Below are 15,597 nucleotides of genomic sequence, written 5' to 3' on the forward strand. Positions count from 1 at the left end.
TTCTTATCAGGGCAGGGATTTTGGCTGCAGGCAGTGTCCCATGCCCATGCTGGAGCCAGGGATGCTGTTTGGTTCCCTAAAAAACCACAGCTCCTTCTCGCCAGAAGAGCTGCTCATTCTGTCATTTCCCTCTTTATCCTCCCTGCCAGACAAAACCAAAATCAAAACCAAAACAAAAAAAACAAAAATAAACAACCCCCCCCCAAAAAAAAACCCAAAACAAAACAAAAAACCCCAACCAAAACCAAAAACAAAACAAAAAATAATGTATTTCTGCAGGGATTTGGGATTGCTGTGATGGACCCAGGGCTGTTGGCTCACTGGTGTGTGCAAAGATGCAGCTTTCCCAGGAAAACCTGATGGGTTTGGACAGGGGCTGGCTCTCAGATGAGGTGAAAAATCTGAGCCCTGGAGCATTTGTGGTCAAAATCTGAGGGGATTCAATTTAATTTTTCCCCTTCCCTGCCAGGGATTTGATCATGGGCCCTCCAAAATGCAACACTTAAAGCAGCAAAATGATTCCAGCATGAAACTTTATCCCTGAGAAATCAAAAGTTTTGCTCAAGCCTCATCTTAGAGAAAACAGCAGAGGGAAGTTTTGAGATTTACACCCCTCAGCTGTGCCCCACCAAGGAAAGATTGGCTGGTTTGAAAATTGGGGTTGAAAATGCCCTTTGCTAATTGTTTGCCCTGGAAATGGGCATCAAATGGTTTGGGTTTTTCTTTTTTTTTTGAAAGTGCTTCAAAACCACACAAAGATCTGGAGCTGCTGCACACCTGTGCTGTGTTTTGGGGATGGATTCTCTCATCCCTAAGTGAAGCATAAACCAAAGTGGGATCTTCCTGTGGTCCATCCATGTTATCCTGTGACTCAGAGCTCCAAGGGGACAGGGAGGGTTGGCACAGGGACATTTAACCCTGCCAGGGCTGTGGGTTTAAGCTCCTGGCAAGAATTTCTTCAGTTTTCTGATAGGATGGGTGCCCAGAGCCCTGGGCAGGGTGGATTTGTACCCGGAGGGGTTGGATGTGTTTCAAGGAGATGCACGTGGATATTGTGCACATCAAACCATTGGGGGCAAACTCCTGGGCTGAGGGACTTGGAAACATTCCTGGCTTTGTGGCAGAAGGGGAGGGAGCTGGAAGTGATGGAGGGAAAATATGATGGTGAGGGAAGAGGGTGGGGGAGGATGGAAAAGGAGGGACGTTGAGGTTACGATAACCACGGGGGCAATAAAACAAGTGTGAGGCTGGGAGGGAGCCTGGGGCTGTGATCTCCTTCCCCAGGTGTTGCTGCATCCATCTGCCTCTGTGGCCTGGATTCTGTCCAGCCAAGGGGAAAGGTGGGGAGTGGGCAATAAAAAAAAATATGCTGGTACCAACTGCATCTCTCCAAACTCAGAGTTTGGGTTTGGGTTGGAAGGGACCTTGAAGTTCATCAAATTCCACCCCCTGCCATGGCAGGGACACCTTCCACTACCCCAGATTGCTCCAAGCCCTGCCTAACCTGGCCTTGGACACTTCCAGGCATCCAGGGGCAGCCACAGCTTCTCTCCCCACTCTCACAGGGAGCAATTTTTGTGATCCATGCAAGGTACTTCCTGTTCCCATCCGATTTAGATCTGGGCAGAGGTGGGATTGCAAGCAGCCAGGCTGGGATGGACTGGGATTCCTGGCTGGGGCAGATGTGCCCTTGTGCCTGGCACTGAGGGGACAGGACCCCCGTGCACCCACCAAAAATGTTTGGTCAAAGGTTGAACTTGATGATCTCGGAGGACTTTTCCAGCCTCAGTGGGCCTGTGGTTCTGTGAAATGTGGGTGGGAGCAGGAGGTCATTGCTCCCCTGTACCTGGCACTGCTGAGGCCACACCTCCAGTGCTGTGTCCAGTGCTGGGCCCTCAGTTTGGGAAGGAAGTTGAGATGCTGGAATGTTTCCAGAGGAGGCAGCAAGGCTGGAGAGGAGCTGGGAACACAAACCCCGTGAGGAATGGCTGAGGGAGCTGGGGGTGCTCAGCCTGGAGAAAAGGAGACTCAGGGCTGACCTCAGCACTCTGTACAGCTCCTGAAAGGTGGCTGTGCTCAGCTGGGGTTGGGCTCTCTCTCCAGGCAGCACTGACAGAACCAGAGGACACAGTCTGAAGCTGTGCCAAGGGAAATACAGGTTGGATATCAGGAAAAAGTTTTTTACAGAAAGGGTGATAAAGTTCTGGAATGGCTGCCCAGGGAAGTGGTGGAGTCACCATCCCTGGGTGTGTTTAACAAAGCCTGGATGTGGCACTGGGTGCCAGGGTTTAGTTGAATGTTGGGGTTGGGTTGGACTCGATGATCTCGAAAGTCTCTTCCAACCTGGTCATTCTGAGAATTCTGTGGATGCCCAGATCCAGGGGCAGGACACAGCCAAATGCCTCCTCTTTGATCAAACCAGGTGCCAAGGCAGAGGAATGTGGGGAAAGCCAAGTGTTTGGTGGCCTGAAGGGACCCACTGGTTGCAGTTTGTCCCAACAGCCAGGAGCATCCTCCTGGAGGATTCATCCGTCCTGATTCATCTCTTGGGGACAACTGGGAACAGCAAATTGTATCCTCACTCCCTTTAAAAACCCTTTTAAACCTTCCTGCAAAAAGCCTGTGGGTTTTGACAACACGCTCCTGGTGAAAAAAAGCCACATGGACCTCGTGGAGCAGCCCTGGCTGCGATCCTGAGCTGCCTGGGAGAGAGCCAGGGGCACACGGATGCCGGAGGAATAATAAGGACACAGCGGCTGCAGAGGGCAGGAAAATTTATTTTTGCAGGGCAGTAAAACCTGCTCAGTGCCAGGCTCTGGAGCTGAGGCTCTGGTTTTCTCCTTCCTCATCTCCAGGTAGAGTTTTCCATGGATTCAGCCCTGTGCTTGGCACAGTGTGGTATTCACATTCTCTGAACAGAGAGAGACGTGATTCTCTCTCCCAGGATTTTTCCTGGGAAGTTGTGAGACGCAGTGAGAAGGCTCAGAGAAAGAAGAAAACAATTCTTGTCTCTATCGGCTGCTCCTGTTGTTTGGCACACGTGGAATGTGTTATGGAGATTGTTTACCAAGGAGTGAGTTGTTAATTGGACACCCGTGAAGGTTGTTTGGATTGATTGGCCAGTTGGAAAAAGCTGTGTCGTGACAGTCTGGAGACCATCACGGGTTTTTCTTGAGTATCTTTTGAGTATGACACAGTCCTAGTACAGCATAGCATTAATGTAATATAATTTAGCTTAATAAAAGCAATTTATTCAGCCTTCTGCAACACGGAGTCAGAGCGCAGGGGGGTCCCACTGCTTCGATGGCACAGCACATTCCTGCCATCCCCTCCTCCAGGTGCTGCTGAGCAGGGGCTCTCCAGGAGCTGGCAGGTTTTGGGGAGCTGTGGGAAAGAGGACCCCACCCCCACAGGGAGCTCAATTTGTGTTTAACCCCTAAATTTGTCTTTAGTTTAAATTCGTGTTTAACCTCCACCGCAGTCAGGGAGGAAGGGTTTGTGTGTGGCTGTTGCAGAGAGGGATGAGGGAATTTATCCTGCTCTGACTGCTGCCAGTGAGAATCCAGGCAGGGCTCTGAGCAGTGAAGGATTTCTGGATTTATGGGAGAGGGAGGACAAATGCAAGGCAGGAACCAGCTGGGAATATGCCCAGATCAAGCAGTTTAACCTGCAGGACTGAAGGCTTTTAGGGCTGGAGCAGGGGCGCAGGGAATGCCATGAGGGATGGCTGGGAGGGCACATCCAGGGGAAAAGCAAAATTTTCTGATGCCAAACAGCTGCCTTGGGGAGGAGGGGAGAGATGAACAGGGCTTTGGGGTGGGATTTGATGCCCAGCACCCCAGGAGCTGCACCCCAACGCTGAGCAAGGCTGGCTGGAGGTGCAGGATGGGAGCAGAGGGTGCCTGCATCTCCCTCTGGCCATCCCAGCTGTGTCCCAGCACTGGCACTGCTCTGGGTGCTCTGCTCCATCCCCTTAAGCCCATGTTTGAGCCCAGCTGGGTTTTTGCAAGTGGGGAGAGGTTGAGCTTACCTTGAGCTCAGTAAAAGCTGTTCTCTCCTGGGATTCAACTTTTCCCTGAGCACACTGAAATCTTGGTGCACTGCCCTGCACCTTGTCCCCAAACTCTGCCCACGAGTCCTGCAAGCAGGTCCTGCCATCCAGGCTGATTTTCATCCAGGCTGATTTTCATTTTAATCTCCTGTACTCTCAGTATCTTTGAGTCTTTACTGGCTTGGAAATGTCTTTTTTTTTTTAATTCTCTCTCTCTCTCACCCTTCACGCTGCCATCAGCTTTCTGACACGAGGGTTTTATTGGAATAAAAGCAGATTTTTATCTCCCAAGCCTGTTTATTAAACCCTCTCCCTTCTTCCACAGTGAGCTACCACCCACCCTCCCGGACGTTTGTCGATTCAAATCGGGTTTAATCAACTCACAATATTGGACACAGTAAAATTGGATTTTTGAAAGCCCAATAAAGTTGTGCCACTGCTCTGGAGCAGCTCAGATTTCATCACATCGTGTCAGCAGCCACAAGGAACAGCCCATGAGAAACTCATCTGCCGGGAGCAGCAAGCTGCTAAAAAAGGATGGAGCCTCTCCCGAAGAAATATTGACTATTAGTATTCTTATTAACATTCTGCTGTCAGAAATGACCAGTGGTAATAAATACAGCTGTATCTTTTCATCCCCCTGCTCATTCATCACTGTCTGCCTGAGCTTCCCTCGGTGCCCAACTGCTCCCCACTGTGCACATGACCCCATCCCTCTGCCCAAAAGGAGCTGTTTGCCCTCATGTTGTGGCCTTTATTATTATTATTATTATTATTATTATTATTATTATTATTATTATTATTATTATTATTATTGTTGTTGTTGTTGTTGTTGTTGTTGTTGTTGTTACTATTATTATTAATTTTATATTGTTTGGGTTGAAAGGGACCTTAAAGCCCATCCCATTCCACCCCCTGCCATGGCAGGGACACCTTCCACTATCCCAGGTTGCTCCAAGCCCTGTCCAGCCTGGCCTTGGGCACTTCCAGGAATCCAGGGGCAGCCACAGCTGCTCTGGGCACCCTCTGCCAGGGCTTTGCCACCCTCCCAGCCAGAAATTCCTTCCCAAACTCCCATCCATCCCTGCCCTCTGGCAGTGGAAGCCATTCCCTGTGTCCTGTCCCTCCATCCCTTGTCCAAAATCCCTCTCCAGCTCTCTCGGAGCCCCTGGGAACGGAGGCTGCAGATCCTCATATTCACCTGTGGATGCCAAAATCTCCACAAGAGATTTTGTGGTTTGCTTTTGTGGTTTGCTTTTGTGATTTTGTGAGTGATTTTGGTTCCGTGGAGCCCAGCCTTTGGGGGTTTGGGGCTGGGGATTCAGCATCACTTGTGCATTTAGCTGTGGGGTGATCCCTATCCCAACATCCCGATGTGGCCAACAGGACCAGCTTGGAAGGGACTTTGCTGCTCTGAAGGAATTAAATATTCACTGAGCAGCGTGCAGTGTCTCTGCTGCTGCAAAGCAGCATTTCAGTGGCTGGGAACCACTGGTGACTGGCCACTTTGGGGTAAAAAATGCCACAAAGGCAAACCAGGCTGTTTTGGTGGGCCTTTTGGGATGGGATGGGCTTTGCTGGGCAGAGCACAGCAGCGCTTGGCCCTCCTGTGGTCCCCACCCAGCAGGAACAGTTTAATTTTTAATTATGAAGAAGCACTAAAGCCCATTTTTAAAACAGGTTTTGAATGGCTGCATCATAAATTAAGGTCAAAATACAATTTTAAAATATGTTTTGAATGGCTGCATCATTAATTCAGGTCAAAATGCAATTTCTAAATTCCCAAGCTGTGATGCAGAATTTGCTTTATTGATTTTCTGTGTGATTTGTAGCAGCTCCCATCATTGTTTTGACAGTTTTATCCTGGAGTAGTAGACTCCCTTTTGGATAATTACAGTTCCTACATTAAATTTCAATCTTCTGTCGGACTCAGATAATCACACTTAGATCGTGTTTCTTTCTTTAGTTGTACATACTCAGTAAACTTCCTATTACAGCACTAATTGTTTTAGCACTGGAATTTCAAGGCTTACAGAGGCAAGTTCAAGGGTCAATCATGCAAACAAACCCTTTAATCTTCGGTGGCAATGCTCATTTTTAAAGCAGTGCACACCTAATTTAGGGAAAGAGACAGCCAAGCAGGTGATGTTGATCCATCACAGAAGATATTTAAAGCTGATGAATTGCACGGGTCCACTTGCAATGTGTCTCATCCTAGATCACAGAGGGTCCCCAGGGGGTGCCAGTGGAAGTGCCACCGCTTCCCTCTCCCAGCCCAGCACCGTGGGTGTTTGAGGCTGTTCATTAGCCTTTACCAGAGTAGAGAAAACAGATTCTCCCTCTAGAGCAAGCAGAGGAAGGTGTTTTACAGCTGATGCTGCAGCCACCACCGTGCCAGGGATATCTCTGCATCTCCAGCCTGCAGTGATCTCTCCCTCCGGTGCCCGGCCATTAAAAGGAAATTAATTTCAGCAGGCACTGACGTAAGTAAACTCTCTGACTCCTGCTCTGTTATGACTGTTAACCAGCTAGATCTCTCTTTAATAGCTTATTTAAAGCACTGGGCTCCTGACAGGCCAGGTGATGGATGGAGCTGTCAGCGCCCGCTCCGTTTGGAGAGGAGAGGAACATCTCTTCAACCACGAGCTCCATAAATCAAAAGGATGAAAAGCAGCCAGTGCATTTTCCTGGACAGGAGCGTCCTTCTCCCTGCAGAGTGCAACAGGCACGAAATTGAGGCTGGGTTTATCGGGTCTGGAACCCCTTTGGACAGGTGCTGGAATGGGAGGGAACGGGCAGGGAGCAGCGAAGCCACACCTTGGGGACCTCACCAGCAGCCCTTTCATGGCAATTCCAGTGTCACTGCTCATGGAAACAGGGAATTGATGCTCTTCCCTGTGCACAGTGCTCCCAAAGCTCCCTGTACTCCGGGGGTCCATCCTGCCTGTGATCCCTGGAGGTTTGGCAGCACTGGAATCACCACTCTCGTGGCACTGGGGAAAGCTTCGTGTGGGGAGCTGGTTCTGCCCCTCGTTCAGCCCATGGAGCTCAAGCAGAAAATGAACTCTTGGGTTTTTCCTGCCACAAAAGCACCATCATATGGCACCAGGTTGAGCAAAATTGAATCCCCATCCCTGGAGGGATTTTAAAGCCACGTGGATGTGGCACCTGGGGACAGTGCTGGGGGAATGGTTGGACTCGATCTCAGAGGTCTTTTCCAACCTTAATGATTCTAATACACCAAATATTCACAGGGCAGAGCATTACCCCTCCAGGTTCTGCCAGGTTTGAGACCCTGCTAGCACTACAACCTTTTCTCCATATTTTTTCCAGGCTGCCTTTCCCAGAGAGCTGATGGATGGGAGCAGGAGCCACCCCCACCCCCCTGCAGATGAGTTATTCGCAGCGCCTGAGTTTTGTTTAATACTGAAAGACGTACAAAGCGTGGCTCTGACCTAGATTGGAGCTCTTGGGGGGAAGGCTGGCGGCGGGCTGGGGAGCAGCCAGAGGAGGCAGGGCCTGTGCCTTGCCATGGAATGCTGCTGCTGCTGCTGCTGCCGTGATAAAATAATCATTATGGGGTGGGAATTAACCCACTTAATCAGCACCACTCTGGGCTTGCTCCCCAGTGAGTGCTCAGAGGTGACTCGGGGTGCACAGACCCTGCTGGGCCCCAGTGGTTCCTGTGGCTGCTCCCACCCTTGCCTTACTTCCAGGGTTGCAAAATGTTTGAGCCTTCCTTTTTTCTCCTTTTTATTTTCTTTTCCTCCTTCCCCTTCTCCTTTTCTCCCCTTTTCCTTTTCATCTTTTCTCCTTCTCCCTTCCTCCTTCTCCTTCTCCCTTCTCCTTCTCCTTCTCCTTCTCCTTCTCCTTCTCCTTCTCCTTCTCCTTCTCCTTCTCCTTCTCCTTCTCCTTCTCCTTCTCCTTCTCCTTCTCCTTCTCCTTCTCCTTCTCCTTCTCCTTCTCCTTCTCCTTCTCCTTCTCCTTCTCCTTCTCCTTCTCTTCTCCTTCTCCTTCTCCTTCTCCTTCTCCTTCTCCTTCTCCTTCCTTCTCCTTCTCCTTCTCCTTCTCTTCTCCTTCTCCCTTCTCCTCCTTACTTTCCCCTTTTCCTTTTCTCATTTTTTTCTCTCCCATTTTTCCCTGTCTGTTGCTTTGCTGGGGCTCCCCTCTAGCAGCCCCTGGCTCCTTTGGGATCACCTGCCCTGCCATGCCAGGAAAGCAGAGAGGTTCTTCAGATTCCAAGGATGGACATTTTTTAGAAAGCACACCCAAGGAGCTCTTTTTAGGTCAGAATATGCATTTTTAAACACTTCCCATCACATCCAGTCATCACAGAGATGTTTGTGTTTGACATAGAAACCCTGGAATGCTCCCACATCTCCTCCAGGCTCGTCCTAAATCCCTTTTTGGGAGGAGGAGGCATTTTACGTCACAGCAGTGGCAGATTGTGGCTCCCTGTTTGTCAAGTCCAAGGGTTTCACAGCAGAGCCGTCGAAGGAGAAGGGAAAACTGGTGAACCACATAATTAGTTTTTGATTCAGTGATTAATATCACTTGCAAACAGGTAATCACAGCCCGAGCAGGCTCTTCCACGATGTTCCCCCTAATGAACCAGCGTGGCTGGCTGGTCCTTTGCCTTTCAGTGGGAGCACGAACACCGGGAGCTGCCGCTGGAATAAACAGAGGGTGCAACAGCCCAAAGCAAAGCTCTTCCTTCGGGATCAGCGACTCCCTGACAACCCCCAGCAGCTCCCGGCCTCTGCCCCATCTGACACCACCCCCTCGCCGGTCCCCAGCCCCTCCTGTCGCCATCTGGCAGTGGCAGTGGCCCTGCCAGCCTTTTCTGCCCACTGAGAACTCCCGGGTGCTTTTCCCTGGCAGCAGCCAGCCCATGGAATCATGGCTGCTGCTGGGACCAGGGGCTGCAGTTCAGAGCATTTGTGCCTAAGCCCCGGGCTGGTGGCGGCGTGTGGGATCCATAATCTTGTCCTGCAATAATCCCGGAGCTGCAGAGCCCCGAGCTGGGGCCTGCCCTCATTTAAATGTGATTTAGCCAGGCTGGAGGAGCTCTGACTGCTCTGGGTTTTTGCAGGCAGGCGGTGTGGCCGCAACAAGAATTTGGGGAGATGTTGTTTTGGGGCTGAGCGGAGGAGCTCAGTGTCAGGATGAGCCCAGGGTCAGCTCCAGAGTATTCCCAGCTGGGATGGATGCCTGAATCCCCATCCCAGCAGATGGAGCTTCCATTTTGTTCCTTCCTCTCTTTTTCCTTCCAGCCGAGTTCTCCAGGGGCATGAAGAGCCCCTTCCCAAGGATCCCTTTGCTGCCTCTCCCCACGGATGTTTTGGGTGCTGGGGTTCCACGGGCAGGCCGTGCCTCTCTTTCTGGGGTGCGGGGATTGCAGATGACCCCATTGCTGCGATATCCAGGCACTTCTCGGGCATTTAAAAATAGCAGCGCCAATAACGATCTGTCTCTCCGTCGAGCCCGCAGGGGAAGGAGCTTGATTAGCTTTATGGATCTCCTCGTTTGCCTGAGAGTGACCGCCGTGCCCAGGGAAAGGGATGGAGGAGGTGGGGATGTGCGGGGGGAAATCGGGGAGCAGCCAGGAGTGGAGACGCCCCGGACACAGCCATGGGGTGTGGGGTGCCCGGTGACTCCGTGTTTTTGTCCCCAAAACGCCCTCGGAGGGTGGTTTTTTGGCTGGTTTTGGAGCTGATGGATGAGCGGGAGCCGCGCTGGGCGGCGTCACCATGATCGATGGCGGCGAGACGGGGACACGGGGACACGGGGAGAAGGATGACAAGCGCAGGAATTCGGGAGCTGTGGCTGCTCAGTGCCAGCCTGCCACGTGTGCTGAGTGCTGTGGACCCCCTGTGTCCCACCCCTGTGTCCCCGCACCCAGCCCCAAGGTCCCCAGGGACACCCTGCGGGGTAAGGCTGGGGCTGCTCCCTCCAAGGAAAAGCTGCTTTGTCTTCCTTCCCAAAATCCACGTTGATACCGCGGAGCACGTGGAATCCTCTGAATCTTTTCCCCTCAGGCAAATCCCCACGGCATCGCTTTGGAAAGACTTAGCATAGAGTTTTCCCCCCTAGCTAGGCGGGCAGAAAGGACTTCCCATGGAGTCTTGCACAATTCCTTTCCCCGTATGTCCCAAATTCGACAGGAGCAGGTTATTTTGCAGCCTGCTCTCGCTGCCCTCTCTGGTCCGAATAAACCCCCCAAGGGATGTGGGTGGGGAAGGAAGAGGGGGTCCCATTCAGCCGCTGTGGAGGTGTCACCCTTGCTCCAAGAATGACACAAGAACAGGCGAGAGACCAAACTGCAAGAGGAAAAAAGAAGCTTTAATACAAAGGATTCTTCAGCTTATATAGACCCATACGATACATTCTACTTGATTGGCTAGTTAATAAAAACATCTTTCTCACACACCGTCCTTGAGAAGATCAGAAAAACAAGGTGGAAAAAACACCGCCTGCAGATTGTTTATACTGACAACTTATCACATTCCCACAACTCCCTAAAAATTCTCACAAACCACTGGGAGAAAGGATTGCCGTTTCTCTCTCCCTGACCAGGCTGGCATCCACACGGAGGGCTCAGGCATTCCCTGGCTGTGCATGGAATAGATGGATTAAGGTGGCTCTGTGTCGGAGTCCAGGACACCCCTCTGGCTGCCCTGCCTGGCTCGAGACCCTGGCAGGGGGCTCAGAGACCCTGGCACGAAGTCAAAAACATCTGTGGCTTCCATTTTAGCCCATGGAAAACTGTCAATTTTGTATGAGGAATTACAAGCCACAAGGGTTTTAGTAGTGTGATATTTGAAGTAACACAGGGTGGAAAAGTAGAATTTTGGGATTTTTAGACTGGGGTTCAAGGGGGTACAAGATGGAGGGATTTGGGCGTGTCCTGGCCTTCTCCTTCGTCTTGTCCTCCATGTCTTGATGGTGGCACTTTTCTATTGGTTTAAGGTAGAGATTCACAGTCTAACACAGGTGATGGGAATTGGTGAAGAAATTGTAAACATACACACGTAGTTTTGAGTATATAAGGTGCGAGCCACCACGGGCTCGAGGGCAGATGGCCATGGCCTCCTTGCTAGCCAGAGCTCGGCAGGTCAGAGAAAGAATGTTTAGGTAAGAAGAAATAAACAACCTTGAAAGCACAATCAGAAGCATTCCAGGCTCCTTCTTTGGCTGCGTTCGGGCTAGGGAAGCAAAGACTCTTTATGATCTCTCTTGGGGTCGCCCTGACCTAGGAACCCCGAGAGAGAAATCCACAGCTCCGTGCACTGGGCTGGCTGGAATCAGCCCCGCGGCCACCGGGAGCGGGGCAGGGCAGCGGCACTGCCGGGAAGCTCATGGGATTCAGCGAATGCTGTCTCCTGATGGCCCGGGAGGGCCTGGCCACGCTTTAAAAAACTGATTTATGCTCTAATCGCTCTTGAAGCTCCATTATTCCCAGCATTAGCGTGTCTGAGCCACTGGCCTTATTTGTTAATGTACTGAAAGCAGCGGCAGATGCGCTGCTTTTCATCTGTGACCCCATCAGCTCGCTGATTCATCTACTTCCATTTTCATTTCCCTGTCACTGATTTATTAATGATGTCTTACTTATCTGGGGCTCCTCTGGAGGGCTCCTACGGCCCAGCCCCCAGAGAGATGCTGGAGGAGCTCTCTCCCCCTGCCCAAATATCCTGTTTTACAAACCATTTTCACCATCACCATTCCAGAGATCAGATGTTTTAATCATTTAGTAACTGTGGCTTGGACACTTTTTGGGTGATTTGCCTGCTGAGACAACAGCATCCCTTTTTTCCGTGGCAGACAGAGTACCCCATCCTCCAGGGATGCATTTGGGAATGAGAGTCCATCCAGGACTCCATCCAGGAGATCCACAGGAGGCAGAGGACAGATGTCCAGGCTGAGAAAATGGAATGATTTTCTTGCCTTTCTCTGCTCCCTGGGCTGGTCCAGCCTGGAATAATCCCAGGGGAAGATTTTGTGCAATTCCCTCCATACTTTGCAAATCTGGTGAGGAGCTGGATCAAACTACGGGGAGATTCTGTGGATTTCCTTGACCAGGCACCTCCTTTCTACACTGCCTATTTGACATGGACCATGATGAAAAATATTTATTTTCTGAATTAATTCAGAATTTTCAGAATTAATTTAATAAATTATTTATTTTCTGCATCCTATTATGAAAAAATACCTTTATTCCCACACCTGTCTTAAGAGTGAGCCTTGAGCAGGTTATTGGTTTGCCTTTGCCTTGCAAGGGGATTTTCCTCCTCCTCTGGTCCAGTGATGGATCTTCTGGACAAACCACAAAGGAGAGGGAGTTGCAGGGACCTGGGAAAAAGCTCTGGCAGGCTCTGTCCCATGGGATGTCTGTCCCAGGTTTTTGGCAGCTCTCAAATTTTTAGCTCCTGATCCTTTTTTTTTTTTTTTTTTCCCTCTTGGCATCCCACTTTGAGCTGCCCAGAGCAAACCCTGCTGCTTCTCACTGAAAAGCATCTTTTCACTGAGCAGCTCTGACCTAACGCCTTCAGGGCTCTCCAGAAACCAAACTCTGCCACGAAACACACACACAAACCCACGGGATCTAGGGAAGGGCACTCCAAGTTTACTCACAGACCCCCTGTGCTTTTCTTCTCCAGCCCTAAAGCATCACCCCCATGTCCCTACGATTTGCTCCTTGCTCCCACCTTTCCTGCTGGGAAATTCTGCCTGTTTCCAGCTGCTCCCCTGGATCCCTGGGGGAACTTTCTTTGCTTCTGGGGATATTTGAGGGATTTATGGTGTTGGTGTTGATCCCTGAGCCTCAGATGTGCCAGACCCTGCAGCTCCCTCTGATCCCCACTTTGATATCCCCGGCCTGGTTAACTCCTTGGCTCTTTGCAGGGTGGCTGGCTCATGACACAATATCTCAGTTTTTCTGGAAAAAAAAAAAAAAAAAAAAAAAACCAGAAAACTTTATTTTTCTTGCTTATTTTTTTTTCAAAAAAAAGTTTTCTGGGTTTTTTTCCCCTTTGCATCCTTCCCTCCTGATGAATTCCAGGTGCTGATAAGGGACTTGCCAGCCTGGAGCCATCAGGTGTGTGTTACATTATTGGCACTGCAGACAACATTTATAAATGTAAATACCTCTCCTAATCAATAAATCAACATTCATGCTGGTTTAAATTGCCACAACGAGGCGAAGGAATTTTTCTGGGCAATTCTTTTTCTTTCTGGTTAATTTACTTTGTCCGTGTAAAATTCAGATTTGGTGGGGGAGAGATCCTCACCTCAGTGTCCTGGATTTTCACCAGTGCCATTTCCAAACATTTGCTTGGATGCAGACTCATAGAATCTTGGAATGGTTTGGGTTGGAAGGGACCTAAAGGAAAATCCAGTTCCAACCCCCCTTCAATATCCTCCGTGTCCAGATTGGGTTGGGAAATGCAAGAAGGGAAAAACAAATGAATTTGAACTTCTGTTCTCTTTCAGAAAGGAAAATATGCAGTGCCATGGTTATTAGGAATTCTGGAAATGGGCAAATCAGCCTCTTTCCACAAGGAAGGGACCTGGGGGAGACCAAAACCCCAAAGGGCTGCATGGGCAACCCCCGTGCTGCTCTGAGGGAGCCCAGACCTGCTCCTGTGAGCACAAAAAACACATTTATGGCCTGGGTGGGAAACTTTCCCAGCTTCTCTTTTCGCTGTAACATCCTGAAAACAAAGCACCCGAGCACTGGGGCTCACCTCGCTCCATCCCACCTTCCCCCTGCTGGCCCCGTAGGATTGGGGTATGCATTAACCTCACACCTTCTACAATTTTCCTGCCCGAAGGCAGTTTGCAATTTTACAGCATCAGCCTCTCCATCCCTCCAAAACTGGAGTCCCCTTTTGATTTCCCCTCTGTATTTTTTCTCCCAATATTTTGACTGCCTTTTTTCCCCCCTCTTTTTTTCCCCACTTTTTTTTCCCCCCCCTTTTTTTTAAAAATACTTTTCCCCCCTTTTTCCTTTTTTTTAAAAATTTTTCTTTGCTTTTTTTCTTTTTATTATTTATGATTTCTTATTTATTATTTAGTATTTAGTATTTGTTATTTAGTATTTAACATTTATTAATTTATTATTTAGTATTTATTATTTAGTATTTATAATTTGTTTTTATTTTTAATTTTTAATTAATTTTTTTGTTTATTTGTTTTTTTTTGTTTTGTTTTGTTTTTTTTTTAAATCTGCTTGCTCCCAGCATCCTAACACAGCCTAGGGAGAAGCCAGGCAGTGATGTGATGTGGTGGCTTGGGCTGCCCTCTCTTGGCACTGCTGAATGATTCACAGAGCAAAATCCTCAGCAGGAAAAAAAAAATTTAAAAAAAAAAAAAATCCACGTTTCTTGACAGCATCTTCCTCTCTGCAGCTCCCTCCCTGCTGGAGAAGGGCAGGTTTGGAGCTCTTCCACCCCCTCCTTTCATTCCACGGTGCTCCGGCTCCCTGTTTTAAGGTCAGGGACCATATTGTGACTCCGTGATTCGGGCACATCTGTCTGCCAGCTTCCTTAATGAACCTTTCCAATCTCGCTTTTGGCCCGGCAGCAGCTCTGAAACGGCCCTTGGGGGAGTAATTAAGCATTTTTTTTTTTTTTTTTCTTTTTTTCCACCCAACACATTTGTGCTGCCGGTGGAGGTGGCTGCGCTTGTGATAAATCCCGAAACCCCCGCAGGCCGGGAGGGCTCGGGGCTGGCCGGAGCCTGGCACGTCCCGCCCACCCCTCCTTGCCAGCTCGGCTGCACAATCTCATCAGCCAGACCGAGGAAGGGCACAGCCCAAGGTTACAAGCAAGCTCTTCTCTCCCTGTCTCTCTCACTTTTTTTATTATTATTTTTTTTTTAAATATAAATTTGGTTAGTATTGATCTGACTTCTCTCAGCCTGCTGGCTTTTCCCTCTGCAGGCTGCAGCGTTGGCTGCGTTTTTTGGGACATTCACATTCCACACCCTGGCCTGGGACAGGGCTGCTTGCCAGCTTTTCAGGCTGGGCCAGCTTTCTCTGCCATGTCTCCAGTTTGCTGTGGGTTTGTTTTTTTTTTTTATTATTATGAGGAGTTTGCATTTGCAGTAGAAGGGGTTTGGAAAGTGTCTCTGCCCTTGGCAGGGGGGTTGGGACCAGATTTAAGGTCCCTTCCAGCCCAAACCACTCTGGGATTCTCTGCTGCTAATACAGCAGACACTGAGGATCAGCATCTTTCCTTAGGCTCTTGGAGCAAAACAAAAAAAAAAAAACAAAACAAAACAAACCCCCCACAAAACAAAACAAAAAAGTGATTTTTCTTTTGCTGAAACAAAGACTTTCTAGATTCACTTCACGGCCAAGCACCCTCTGGCACTCAGGGCTTGAACCTGCTGCTCCCTGCAGGAGTTTGGGTGAGGCTGGGTGTTTGCAGAGGTGGGACCAGGAAAAATAAAACTGAAAGTCACGTCATGTCTCTGACCTCTTTGGGAAAAGGACCGGCCATGTGGTTTCCAGGCACCCCTATCTCCGAGGGGCCAAAGGACAC

This window comes from Vidua chalybeata, chromosome 6 (assembly GCF_026979565.1).
Source record: "Vidua chalybeata isolate OUT-0048 chromosome 6, bVidCha1 merged haplotype, whole genome shotgun sequence".
In the NCBI taxonomy this organism is placed as follows: domain Eukaryota; kingdom Metazoa; phylum Chordata; class Aves; order Passeriformes; family Viduidae; genus Vidua; species Vidua chalybeata.